The 14,408-nt window shown below is 39.2% G+C and overlaps 1 long non-coding RNA gene across 1 annotated transcript; it reads left to right on the top strand.

Moving 5' to 3' along the window:
* The first annotated feature begins 12,805 nt into the window (after positions 1 to 12,805).
* LOC139648138 (uncharacterized) lies at positions 12,806 to 13,897 on the top strand. The gene is made up of 3 exons (XR_011695562.1): positions 12,806 to 12,858; positions 13,127 to 13,197; positions 13,288 to 13,897. It is a non-coding gene; the product is annotated as an uncharacterized lncRNA (long non-coding RNA).
* Positions 13,898 to 14,408: the final 511 nt, after the last annotated feature.

The raw sequence follows: 14,408 nt of genomic DNA, 5'->3' as shown, positions 1-14,408 counted from the left end.
ACACAGTAACGCAGTGTAACATATTGTAACACAGGGTAACGCAGGGTAACGCAGTGTAACATATAGTAACACAGGGTAACGCAGTGTAACACACTGTAACACACTGCAACACACACTGACACACTGTACACACAGTAACGCAGTGTAACACACTGTAACACACATTGACACACTTTGTTAAAGGTAACATAACTTATGTGGTTGTTTCCTTACTTTATAACATTAAAGTTATTGATTTTTCTTTGCTTTGTTGGAGTTTCTACCCCTGTAACTGAACAACAATACGTAGCCAACGCTAGCTAACTACAAAGTGTTTTGCAGGGTGCAACCTTATTGCTACAAGCGTTTAATTGCGGTTTTGTTGTTTTCTTTAGGCTGCCCTAGTGCTTTAAACGACGTTGAGTCTGTAGACTGGGCTCCCACAGTTAACCTCGGTTATCAGAAAGGTAAGCCCGTGTCAGAGGCATCACGTCTACGAAAGGATAGGTCCAGAGAAAGTCCACAGACGATCAACAAAGACGCATAGAAGGTGCAGAGGCCTAGCTTGCTGCATCTCTATGAGTCAGCTGAGAACCCAGAGCCAGAGGACATCACTGAGATGTTACATGATCGACAAGGTAAATGAATTGTATTAATAAGTGTAGCCAGTATCTTAGATTATAGTTGGATAAGGCAGACGTGATTCTGACAACAAATAATGTATGTAAATGTATTTGAATTAGGCTTGCACAATGTAGATAACTAAGTTCTCAATGAACTCAACTGCTTAAATAAGGGTATAAAAAAATTAGAATCTGCAAATAAATTGGACCAGATATCTTGAACCTTTGTAAGAATGTTGACAACTAAGAAGATAACTAGACAACAACAATTCCCATCATGAATAATTTGGAGAGTAATTTGAATAACTCTCTCTCCCTATTGCCATATATTGTATGCAGATGCAGGATGCCAGACAGACGACATTGAGAGGATGGAGGATGTTCTGAAGCAAACCACAACAGAGCTGGGTGATCTTCGGACTAAAGCATTGGACACACAGTTTAGCCAAGAGTCTTTTCAGAAAAATGAAGACAAGACAAAGTTTTACACTGGGCTCCCCAACTTCTTAGTTTTAATGCAGGTTTTTCAATAGTGTTTCCACTTCACATATTGACTTTTCTTACTGAATTCACATGGTATTAACCTACTCCTAAGTGGCACTTGACATTCATTGCTTTCACTGTAATTCACTATGTAATGTCCTAATAGTGTCCATTTAACTTAGTGTACAGTCCAGTTAACATGTACCATACATTTTCAGTTACAGTAAACTCCAGATCTGTCCAGATCAACACTCAAATTTAACATAACTCAAGTTTCGGCCTCAGTTCTTTTAGTCTGTTACCAGTCCATTTTGTTTACAGTACAAGTCCAATGTTCTCCCGGAATCGTCTCTCCCTTACAGTTCATCCAATTCCTTTATGCAGTGTGTGACTCTGACTGTCTGGTGCTGTCCACGGTCGCCACATGACCGGTCTCTTGCAGGCTTGCAGAGTCTTATCTGGCACGTCCCCATCCAGAGTCACTGAGGCGTCGTCAGACTGCTCACTCTCGCCAGTCTCAGGAGCTGCAATCTGGGGTGGCTGTGTGGTTGTGCTGGTGGAAGGCCTTACTTTGGCATTAGGCAGTGGTGGGGGGACATCAGTCACCACCATGTGGCGATGCTCCAGCTCCTCAAGCAGCCTTTCAATAAGGAAAAAAAAGAGAAAAAAGAGAGAAAAGAAAAAACAATTTAGATTCCGTGTTAATACATTTCAGACAGAGGAAACAAGAAGTGAGGTTTAAAAAAAAGACTGAAAAGCTCTTGCACCAACCTGCTGAGTGGATCAGCATCATCCCTAACTTGGCGAAGGAGGCCGTAACTAAACATCCTGCCAGACACCAGAATCTGGTGAACTTCCATCTTTGCCTTCTCCACCACTGCAGCAATGGCCTCTGGTGTACCTTGTTTCATGCAGACCCTGCGCAGATGCACTGACAGGGCTGCCTGGGTTTTCTTGCACACAGGACACAGCAGATAGAGATAGTGTCTGTTGGGTACACTGGGAATAGAAAAAGACATTCTTCACTTAATTTAAAGCTTATTCAGAGAGAAGTTTGTACACATTAAAAAAGTCTTGATAAATTATATACAGTACTGTGCAAAAGTCTTAGGCACATGTAAAAGAAACAAAGTAAAGCGAAGATGCTTTCAAAAATAATTAAATGAAAAGTTAGTTTTTTCTTCCTTGGGTTTCTACAGATGCAAATATAGAAATAAAAATTGATCTTAACTTACCGCTGGGGAGCCATTCTTCAGGAATGAAAAAAGCAGGTAAAAAAAACAGGAACAAAAGCAGGAGAAATCTTCAATGAAGATGGGAACCCTTCTCTAGAAGCAGAAGATGGGTAACTGGTGGTCTGGTGGTCTCATCTTATATATGTCTAAAACAATCTGACAGTCCCGCCCACAGTCCTGCATTATTAGCATATGCATACCTGCATACCTGAGAGAGAGGGCCATTAAGCAAAACAAAAGATGTGGCCAGCCAAATTAGATGTGATTCACAGGTCACTTACTCAAGCTGAGAGTTGCACCATCAGTGTTGATGGCTCCCAAACTGAGGAAGGGTGTGACAGAATGTAGTTACTTGTAAAAAAAAAAGTCATTTCTAATCAAGTTAAAATAAAATAAACACATTCCTGGATTCATTGATTGATTGACTTTATTCGATAAATTAAAATACCATATACAAATGTACATACAGTACTAAAATTCATCAGGATATCGCAATAAAGTCACATGACTTATTTGTTTATTTGTTTATTTTAAGGATCCCCATTAGCTGAATGCCTTGGCAATCAGCTAGTCTTCCTGGGGTCTACACCTTACATACAATATATTACACTACATTACATGTAAAACATCCAATTTCATCAGTTTACATTAATAAAATACTAAACTTATGTTTATGTAAAATTTAAACAAAAAAAGAAAATAAAGAAGAAAGATTGAAAAAAGGAATTACATTCAGTCATTTCAGTTCAATATTGGGTACACTGTAGGCTACATACATTAAAAGTAGAATACTAAATAAATCAATATATTGAAAATATTTTTATTTTAAAAGACAAAAGACAAAGAAAAGATTGCACTACTTGTAGAAACACACAATATTGTAAACACACTCACAAGTATACCTTCTACTTTTTCCCACTCATCTACAGGCCAGCAGATGCCTCTGCATGTCCTTTTTAAAGGATAATTTATTTTTAATTAAACGAATTTTGAAAGGTAAACTATTCCAGTATGTTATGGCTCTGTAAATGACAGTTTTTTGCGATGAGTTAGTCCTTAGACTGGGAACCACAATATGACCATTACTGGCAAATCTGGTGTTGTGTTTATGTGTGTTATTGCAATAAATTATTTGGTCAAATAAAAATACAGGTTTTCCTTAAGTTAATAATACAGCTAAAAAATGTGGCCATGGTTGAAAAAATCCTTTGCTCAATGGTGAGCCAAGAAAGGCTAGAATGCAACTTTTCAGTGCTAGTTCTTATTGAGCAGCCCAGAACAAGTCTAGCAGCCCTATTTTGTGTGACTTGTAATTTTGCAAGATTAGTTTTGGATGCAGACGACCATACTATTGAACAATAGTCCAAGTGGCTCAAAATTAATGATTTAGACACTTGACCCAGCATGTGTGATTGTACATAAGGAGAACACTTTCTTGTAACTGCAATGCCTCTGCCCATTTTACTGACAACTGTATTGATGTGCTCAGTCCATGATAGATGACTATCAAGGACTAGGCCCAGCAATTTAGCTTTATCCACCTTATTTCCATTGCGGTCCTGAGGTCTAGGCTAGGAGGCAGGCAGGAAAAGGGAGTGACATGTATATGCTACTAATATCCCATTTTTACACTAACACACCTAATAGAAACATCAATATTATACAATCATGAAAATAATAAAATACCACACAAGTTCAGAAACCAGTCCAAACTTAGAACTGGCCTAGAAAAGATGTTCACTATACTAGCTTACTCAGCATCCATTTTTTCAGTTGTTTTTTAAACCTATTCAGAGAATGGGCAGATTTAATTTCCTTTGGGATTTTATTCCACTCCCCTGTGTAGAGAAATGTACTTCTCCCTACTTTGCTTTTTAGATTGGGTTGTTTCAGGTTAGATACACTAGCCCTCGTATTCAGGCCATGAGAGTCCAGAACATACTGAAAATACCCGGTAAAATAATTTGGACATAGACCTTGTAAAAGACCTAGACCTTGGACATGCCTAAACGTGTCCTGTAGCTAAGAAAACCAAATTATTCTATTAGCAGCAGTGTTTAAGCAGTGTAACAGTCAAATAAGTTAATTTGTCATTGTTTGGCCTAATATGTGACACAGAGTCTCACCTGTAAAACACTACAACTGCATCAAAAACAGACAAAATGCTGCTCCAAATACTTTTTCTGGCTTTCTCTGTTCATGGCATCATGTTTTGATTTGATCATTTGCAAGGAATTGATTAAAATTGCCAAAGCATGTCCATAGTGTGTGCTGGGGATGGGGGATGAGCAGTTGAGATGTGGGGAAATAGCCCAAAACCAAACTATTGTCTGTTTTTGCAGTCCTGCATTATTAGCATATTATTAGCATATGCATACCTGAGAGAGAAGCAACAGCAGCAGAAGAGGACCATTAAGCAGAAGAGGGCCATTAAGCAAAACAAAAGATGTGGCCAGCCAAATTAGATTTGATTCACAGGTCACTTACTCAAGCTGAGAGTTGCACCATCAGTGTTGATGGCTCCCAAACTGAGGAAGTGAGGAAGGGTGTGACAGAATGTCAGCAGAACTTCTGCTGTCTGCTTCAGCAGTCTGTATCTGCTGTAGCAGACATAACCTAGCTGATAGCTGATAATATTATATGTTTTTTTTTCAAATATGATATATTTGAAATTAGGGTTAGCCTTCTACATAAATAAGGGGAGCCAGTCACTTTTTTCAGATGGATTGTTTTTCACATGGGGGGTGTTCTGACATCTTTTCTGAAAACAAGGCAGGGTCAAGTGTGAATGTGGCCAACCTGTGAATGAGGGTTATTTGACAATTGGGGTCATTTCTCCTCCATACAGCATATATGTGGTTTCTTCCCTCATTCTCAAGGTGGAGATTTTTCATGTGTCCTGCTGGTCTTATTCATTTTTGCATTGTTTTATTTGTTTTATTTGCAGTCAATGATTTCATGGCAGCCACCTGAGCAGATGTCAGTTGACATGGTAGCTTAGTGGTTAGCACACATGCCTCCCAACATTAAGGTTTTAGGTTCAAACCCAGCTCTTGCCTGGGTGGAGTATTGTTATCTAGAAACAAGAATAACACTAGTCCTATTTTAGTCCTATTTAAACCCTAGGAATTGGGGGATTGTTGCCAGACTGTGCCTTCTGGCAGTAATTGCACTCCATTTTTAATTTATAAATGTGTTTTATAAATGTGCAAACAGTTTTTTTCTGTGGGAAAAATAACTTCCCCTGGCATGAAGTTCAGCTGCCTTAGGCCTGATGGCCTTTTCAGTTTATTTAACATGAAAATCAACCCTGTATATAAGTGTACCAAAGAGTTAGCCTTGATGTATATTACTGTTGTGTGTCTCTAAATGTTGTGTGTTTATTTTTTATTGTGAGGTGGATTGTCCCAATTTATGCCTGACTGTTCCCTCTATATTAGGGGTGGGAATCACAGAGTAACTCACGATACGATACTATCATGATACGTTGCCCACGATAACGATGGTATCACGATACAGCGATTCTGCGATACTCGATATATTGCAAGACAATTCATCTACGATACATCACGATATCTGTGTAACTGAAGAAGAAAAAATACCCCTAAAAAGGCAAAAAGCAGGAACTGTGGTGCCCAGGGGGTTCCCCAAATTTTTGAGTAGCCAGCCAGATGGGAAAAGTAGCCGGCTAAGGGATGTTTGCAGTGGCAAAATGCCCCCAATTTTACATGGTCATAACACCTGCATACTGGCTTTAACAAACCTCCTAAAACAGAAGTCCCTCTAATCTTTCCCTTTTCCTCCCTTTACTTCTCCCATTTATATTTTGAACATTGGCAAAATGGAGTCAGTGGGACTTGGTTAAACTTGGGTGGTAACATCAAAGGCCAGGAATTTCTTTAGGAGCGTTACATGAAGCCCCTAAAATGATCTCCTCAGCTAATACCTTGTATTTAGCGTTATACAGTAGTTTCAGCTGTAACGCTTCAGTTGAGTCCGTCGTTACCATGGCAACCGTTCGCTGCGCGATCAGAGGTTCAGCAGAAATCGCTATTATTTTGAAACCTCTATGAAACTCACAACTCTCCTTGCAATTTCACACGCAGTTCAGTTATTAAGGAGAGTGACAATCGCATTCTATAACCAAACTCACTACCTGAAAAAATCAGGTACTGACTACCCAATTTGACAGCGGTTTCGGTAGTAGTGTGAACCAGAACGGGACTGGACAACTGGTTGTTACGTGGCGCGACACTCGTTATGTTACGTAACATTATCATCCTTAATTTGAAAGAGACGGAGGTAAGTGTTGTGGGACATTCTCAAATTTTATATTCCTCAACATTGCAGTTGCTCCTACCAGTTCTGCGGTCTCGGCCCAGATGTTGCGGTTAAAAGTATCAAGTTCCTGCAGTGGAAAAACAGAAAGTGACGCCGCTGTCAGTGGCGGTTTATTAAGATCTTATGGATAAATTGACGCCTCTGGTTACTGGTGTTACTGGTGTCAAACAAACTGAAAATACAGGCAGTGGTAAACGTTACTATGGTTACAGACATTATTTCCATAGCCAGAGCCATCGTGAGATCGGAGGAATGGCGTGACTCCTGTTAACCGTACAGACACAGTCTAGTCATTTTACTTCAGTCTGCTCCAGTATGTACCATACATATGCGCAGTCACTCTCATTCATAAATTCGGTTGTCACTACCAAATTCTGATAGTGTGTACGTTTAGTGACATTCAGTTATAAAAGTAGCCGGCCAGACAGAGGTGAGTAGACGGCTAAATAGCCGGCAGCCGGCGCTTGGGGAACCCCCTGGGTGCCTCTCTGATTTGCTTTCCCCCGCTGTCCGCCGTTTTCCCCTTGAGTGAGTTATTCGTCTTCTTCACCGCAAGTTAGTTAACTTCAGTTCACTTTACTCTCATTCATTTGATAAGCGCCACCACGAGGAGTCATTAAGTAGTGACTCTGGTAATTCAAAATGGTAACAGGTTTAATGCAGGGGAATCCGTTCAGAGCGCCTGCATGTTTTAATAAAAAATATCGATATTTGGCGCCAGTGTATCGATAACGTATCGCAAGAGGAAGTATGACGATATATTCCAGTATCGATATTTTGTCCCACCCCTACTCTATATACCTTTATGTCCCTAAATGTTGTGTGTTTTATGTTGTTTATCATTGAATGTATTCCTGTTTTTTTGTAATTCCTTGTTTTATTTTTCTCTCCATTTTTAAAATATGTGATAAAGTATTATCATGACTTTCACCCACATAAGTTACTCTCTGTTCAAAACAAAACAAAAAAATCTGTTCAAAACAAATTTCACTGGCAAGCTCATTTTCCATCATGCAAATGACTTCAGAGACCCCACAACCTGAAAATGGTCCAACCCCATCTCACCTGAAAGACGACATTCCTAAGAACAATGGGCCTCATTCAGCAATATCTTCCTAAGTTTTTTCTTAAATTTGTTCTCGAGAAAGGTCCTAAGAAAAGTCTACGTCAGATTCCTGACATGTTCTTAAACCGCAGAATTGTTCACACCTGTGTTCTTATAATGATGAATCCCATTGTCCTCGTAAATTGAAAGTGCGTGCCAGGTAATCCTAATTAGCATAGGTAAACGCCCCGCCAATCCCCATAAAAGGGCATGAGACTGCAGGGCCGTGTGCACACAGAAATCACACACAGAAATTTAACCTTTAATCTAACCCTAACCCAAGAAAAGTTGAGAGAAGTCAAGAATGCCCAAACAAAAGTCTAAAGAGGGTGGAGCACCAGACTCCAAACGTAAAAAAAACTGCTGCAGGAAGTGAACACCAAACGAGCTGTCATATTTAGTAGCATCAGTAGTGGATATAAAATAACAGAAAAAAAGATGCATGGGATCCCAATTAACATAATTGATATTAATTGAAGTGTTAGTGTAGTGTTTATTTATTTTAAATAAAAAAATATATTTTATAATACTTTGTAAAATAATGAAAATAATTATTAAAAACTATTATAAATGATAAAAAATATTATTGTAATTTAAATCCTATAATATTATACAACTGTAGAATTGAAGGAAACGCAATAACCACTTATTTTGCACAAACATGTCAGCACTCAAATGTGCGTAAGTGTGCTCTTGAGTGTGCATAGATTCTGTTCTTACCTAAGAACAAATCCCAAATAAGAAAACATTGGTGAATGTCAGAATCTTCATGAAAACTGCGTAAGTGGGTTTTAAGAAGAAATTTATTCTTAAGAACGGTTGGTGAATGAGGCCCATTGCACGCTAAAGTGTGAATTGGTCTGCCGCTGAGTGGAGGTTGGACATTGGGGAGAAACATCAGTATTGGTGTGGACGATGTCTTTTTCCCCCCAAATTCAACATGAGTAAAAGAAGAAAATCACCTCCTACAAGCAAAAATGACATTGACAATATTGGACAAACTGTACCTCAAAATACTCATTCTGGCCTCCTATCATTGCATGTGCTTTGGATGTGAATATGGAGTTTTTCATGTTCGTAAAGGCCTGCAAAACTCCAAAAAAGGTATACAATAATAACATTTTCATGATGAAAATATTTTATGTAATTCAGTGACTTCATACTTTTTTACTTTTTAATGATTCTATTGTTGAAACTCACTGCTGAGTCTTACAGTTTTAGTCAGTCAAACATTCTAAGGATTTAATTTCAACTGTCATGAATTAGAATTTTTTCCTTGAGAATATGAGGCATTAATACTTAATTAGCTATTTTAGAAAAATATATTAATAATAACTTTCAGCTTTTTAACTGGCATATATAGTAGCTGAAACATACTGAATATATTTCAGTCAAATAAACTGAACAAACTCAAATCAAACAATTTGAACTCTTAAGATTAATAAGATTAAGATCAATATTGATTTCAATATATGTTACTTTAGTATGTCTTATACAAACTGAGCAAACTCAAAGTCATTACGATTCTGCAGCAGTACAAACAACAATTTAATGTATCATAAAATTCAATATATTTTGAATATTGATGTCAATATATTGTATTTTTACTGTGTGACCAGTCAAACTCTCTCAAGCTCAAAGTTGAACAGATTCTATGTAAACTGTTTCTAGTGAGACTGGATGTAATTAATTTGAGGTTAAAATAGAGATGTATTTTCTTTGCTGTGTTTCTATGTGTGTCAATCCAGCTCTATTCATGTTTGACCTCCCCATGCTGACCTCCAACCTGCTGAACGTCAACTTCCAAACCATTCAGCTGTTCCTTCTCCACCCTCTCAAACCAAGACTGGGAAGACTGATTCAGTCTGATTCAAACACAAACACACACAAGACTTTTTGTGAATGATTCAGCCTAAAAACTGAACAACATTCTGTCAATCATCATTTTACCTTTTAATTTTTAAGGAAGTCCTCTAGCTTTTCCTATAGCTTTTACTCTCTTTACAGTCCCTTGCCACCACTTTTATTTGCCTCAGTGCTCGATCCCTTTGCAGAGACAGAACACACACATGTAAATATTTCCCGGGTCAAAACTGGAGAACACACTCATGTTATATCCCTCTATGCTGATGATATTCTGCTTTTTATTTCCAAACCTGAAATTTCTCTTACTACTTTTGTATAATTATTACAAAGATTCACCATATCTTCTGGATGCAATATAAACTTGACACAACCAGAAGCCTTACCAATATGACACTTTGGTGAGGGGGCGATTTTCCATTTAAACGGGTAAAAAATTGGATTTGCTATCTAGGTTCAAACTTACAGAGAAATCTGCAAACAAAAAATATAAGGAATTTTTCTCCAATCATGAAGGCCGTGACAAGGGATCTTTAAAGATGAAAATGGCCTCCTTTCATCCTTACACCCACAACTAGTTCCTGCCCATCTTTAGGATACCACTGGTAAACACAGTCACTTTCATGTGGCACTCCAGAGCCCCAGGGAGGTCCTGACCTCCCTGGGGGTAGGAGGGCCCCTCCCTGCTAAGGTCCCCTCCTACCTGACCCGTGAGCCATGTAAACCATTCGCCATTGCCACACAGTCACACCTGACACCCCAGTGCTCCCACTACAATCCAACAATTAAGCATAGCACCTGTAAATTACAGATAACAATAGCCTACTATTATTAATTTTATCAGCTGCATCAGGCCCATTCAAACTAGCTCCCCCAGATTTCCTTTTATACATTTTCAAATATAAAATACTATTTATACTATGGCTTGGCTGAATTCTTGTTGGTTATTATTTACTGAGAAATGTGCATCCATATTGCCCAGTATGCCCAGCTAATCAACATTTTAAATTCAATATTTAATCAATAGTCAATGTCAATCCATTGCTTTCCATCTTGCATTAGTCCAGAGTTGTAACTAAACCTTGACTGAGAGACTAGATAATCATTGTCGTGTTTTAAAATTATGTGCGCCTATGAGGAGTGCCATCACGCCCATATACTGTCTGGACTGGACTGGTCTGGACTGGACTGGTCCCCACAGAGGTTGCTGCTGGAAAGCGCAAGTTTCATTTTGTGCACGTGCATATGAATGCATGTTCATGCGTGATGCGGTTGTCTTTTCTGAGCAGCAGTCCATACACACCGTTGCCCGTTGGCGTTCAGTTTGTATCTTCCAGAACTCTTTGCTGAAACCAGTAAGTTGTAAGACATGGTGTGCGTTTGCTCTACTCATTTACACACGTTTCACTAATGAACCAGGGCAACAAACAGGTTTCATGACTGAAAAAGGCAGTTGCAGAAATAGTTTTGTCAACTCACCAAATTACTCCTTGTACTACAGTATGTGATTGAAAATAAATGATGTAATAACAAGCTAAACTATCATATTATGCACCAAAGTTCCAACATTAATCCTTTTTATTTGTGTATTGTTAATTTTATCTTGTAGTGATATTGATTTCTCTATCAGTAAACTAAAACAAGACATGAGATATCCTTGAAGAAAACTTGTTTATAGACATCAAGCCAAATCTACATCAAATTTTGCATGAATACATTGTTAATGAAGAGTTTGGTAACTTGATTGATCCATTTAGAAACAGCATCATCACAGTAATCCAAGTCCCTGTTGGAGTCAGTCAGAGCATTTCCATAGAGAGCCACTTTGCATCAGCAGCACCATGCTCCAGTGCTCTGGGAGAGTTTATAGTCCTGAGAGTTGAACACTGGATGACTGACAGCTGTCCTTCATGACAACAGAAGCCACAGAAATCCTCCTCATCAAAACATGACTTTGATCTCCATCCTCATCTGGACTCTCCTCTGCTGCTGCTTCACAGGTAAAGTCCAGAGAATCAAACTCCTCTCCTCTATGAACATCCGTCCCTCTGAAATGAAGCGGAGAAAACCATGACGGTGGTTTATGTTTTTGTCTCTGTATCCTCAGAGTCCAGAGGCCAGATCACAGTGACTCAGCCTGGAGCAGTGAGGTCTGCTCTGGGAGGCTCGGTCACCATCAGCTGTCGAACCAGTCCCAAGGTTTATGTTTGGAGCGGCTACCAGTATTTAGCCTGGTACCAACAGAGAGATGGAGAAACTCATAAACTTCTCATTTACAAAGCTACTTATCGAGCATCAGGGATTCCAGATCGTTTTACAGGCAGTGGATCAGGGACTGACTTCACTCTGACCATCAGTGGAGTCCAGGCTGAAGATACAGATGTTTACTACTGTCAGAGTCTCCATATTATCAACAGTCAGCATGTGTTCACACAGTGATAAAGCGTCGTACAAAAACCTCCCTCAGTCAGACTGAACAGAGACTGAACTGACTGCTGCAGCTGGAAGCTACTGCAGGAACTGATACAGTTCACTGAGGACACACACACACACACGCACATGCACACACATACGGCATGGTTGGTGAGAATGTATGATGTTGTTCATAGTGTCACTACCAGTTTGCCTTCTGAACTTAAAACAGCCCACCTCAACAACCTGAAAGTTCCCCCAAATGAAGAGGACAGTTCCAGTGAAGAAGCCCAATCAGACCATTAAAAGCACAACAACATCTAGCAAAGTAAGCTGTCCTGATGCCGACCCCCAAACCACTGCTGAATGATCCAAACAGCTTATCCACGCTGGTCCTGGAATATCTGGACTGTCAGGATCCAAACAGATCAGAGGGGTATTGCACAAAACTAGGATAAAGACATCCAGGATAAATGAGCAGGCGCGGCTTGACTAAGCCTTGTCGGCGCTATCTTGGATTAATTGGTTGCACGTTTGCCGAGCCAGGATGAAGAGACGCGGCTTAGTCAAGCCAGGTGTGGATGTTTGGGATAAGTGCGTGTTCACGGCATTCTTAAGAAGACCACGAAATTGATCACAGAATCACAGATTGAAGAATGGATCACGGACGCGCAACTTCATTTACATTTGCTGAACAAGAGCTGCTTCTTCAGCAATTTGAGGAAATGAAAGGCACAATACGCAAAAAAGGAAACACCAGTGCTGCAAAAAAGGAGAGGGAAAAAGCCTGGCAGACAATAGCCGACCGGCTTAATGCGTAAGTAGCCCAAACATGTAGAATTAATAAAGTGTACTCCACAGGAACTGTCAGAATTACAGTTAAAGGATGCGGAGCTGATGACTTTAAGTCCACTAATCAATAGGTGTTTTTGTGTTTTGTTTTGCTTTAATGTGGCCCATAGAAGTGCATGTTACTCAGGTTATGTAAAGTATAAATAAGTTCAAAGAAATGATCTACTCTCTGTCATCTATTGAATCTATTTATCCCATGTTGTGTTCTGTTTCATCCATCATCCTTCATAAAGAACAAACTTGTCTGGCCAGAAAAGGACCTGGCAACAGGTGAAAACCAAATATAAAAACATTCTGCAGTCTGGTGAGTTACTTTATTGTAGCCCAAATAGCAATTATCAAATGAAGTGATAGATTTGTTGTCTGCTGACAATGAATTTCTTTACGATTTTAGCGGTCAAGAAAAAAGCACACTGCGCTGGCACAGGGGGCGGCCCACCCACCCAGGACCTGACCCCAGCAGAGGAGCTGCTATCCCATACCCAGTCTGAAGTGCCAGTATGCAAGATTGTTATATGTTTATTATAGGTAGCAATAACCAAAACCAAAAACAGATGCAACATTTTTGGTTTCTCTGGATGTATGAATACTACACAAGACAAAATACCATCATGATGTATAGATGGCAGTATAGATGGCAGTTACCTTGTAGTCCTTTTTTCTCCTCTTTCATCATCATGTAGGATTTCTTTTAAATATCTGTATTGTATTGTACCTATTATCTTTTTGAACCTTTCAGTGTTGGTGTTGTATTAATAAGGAAAGCATTCCAAATAAACCGTCTGGCTTCTTACTTCCATTTCTCAAATATTGTCTTTTTATATGTGCTTTTGGTCTTTATATATAAACTGTGCTAATAAATAAAACTAAAAGTCAACCAGCAAATGAAATGACTACAGTTATAATATTTGGATGATGTAACATGTGTAGAAAAACCATGGACATTCTGTAAAACACACTCATTTCTCACAGTACTGACAGCAGAGCCACTACAGGATTAACCTGATCCTGGTTGTTAGCCTGGAGCAGGCTAGCTGCAGAGACTAAATCACCATGGTTACTTGTCCGGGATAAACTTGGCCTGCTTTCGTGCAACCGACTTGAGGCTAAGTTTATCCAGGATAACCAATATTTCCAGGCTTAATCCCTTATCCTGGTTTTGTGCAATACCCCTCAGGATGATCATTCAGTCAACTGGATCAGGAAGCCTTGTTTAGATAGAGGAAAGTCAAGAGAGTCTTTTTCTTGAAGGAAGGGAATAGTTGGGTGAACACATGTATCTATTGTACAGACACTGAGTCAGGCCAGAAGAGGGGAATGCGGTGTGAGACTGTAGAAGGAAACCTTGGCATCAGAAAATAAAGACAAGCCACTGGAAATACAGACAAGCACCAAGAACAAGGGAACTGCTGAGGAAATGAGGGAAACTAAATATATTGAAAGCACGTTGGAGCATTTTACTGACATGGACTTATAGTAAATAGTATTAAACTTTATTGAATAGCACTTTTTAGA

This window comes from Centroberyx affinis, unplaced genomic scaffold (genome assembly GCF_046629955.1).
Source record: "Centroberyx affinis isolate AG114_WGS23_722 - 3 ecotype Tasmania unplaced genomic scaffold, CSIRO-AGI_Caff_v1 ptg001162l_1, whole genome shotgun sequence".
NCBI classification, from domain to species: domain Eukaryota; kingdom Metazoa; phylum Chordata; class Actinopteri; order Beryciformes; family Berycidae; genus Centroberyx; species Centroberyx affinis.
This window is presented reverse-complemented; position numbering and strand designations above follow the sequence as displayed.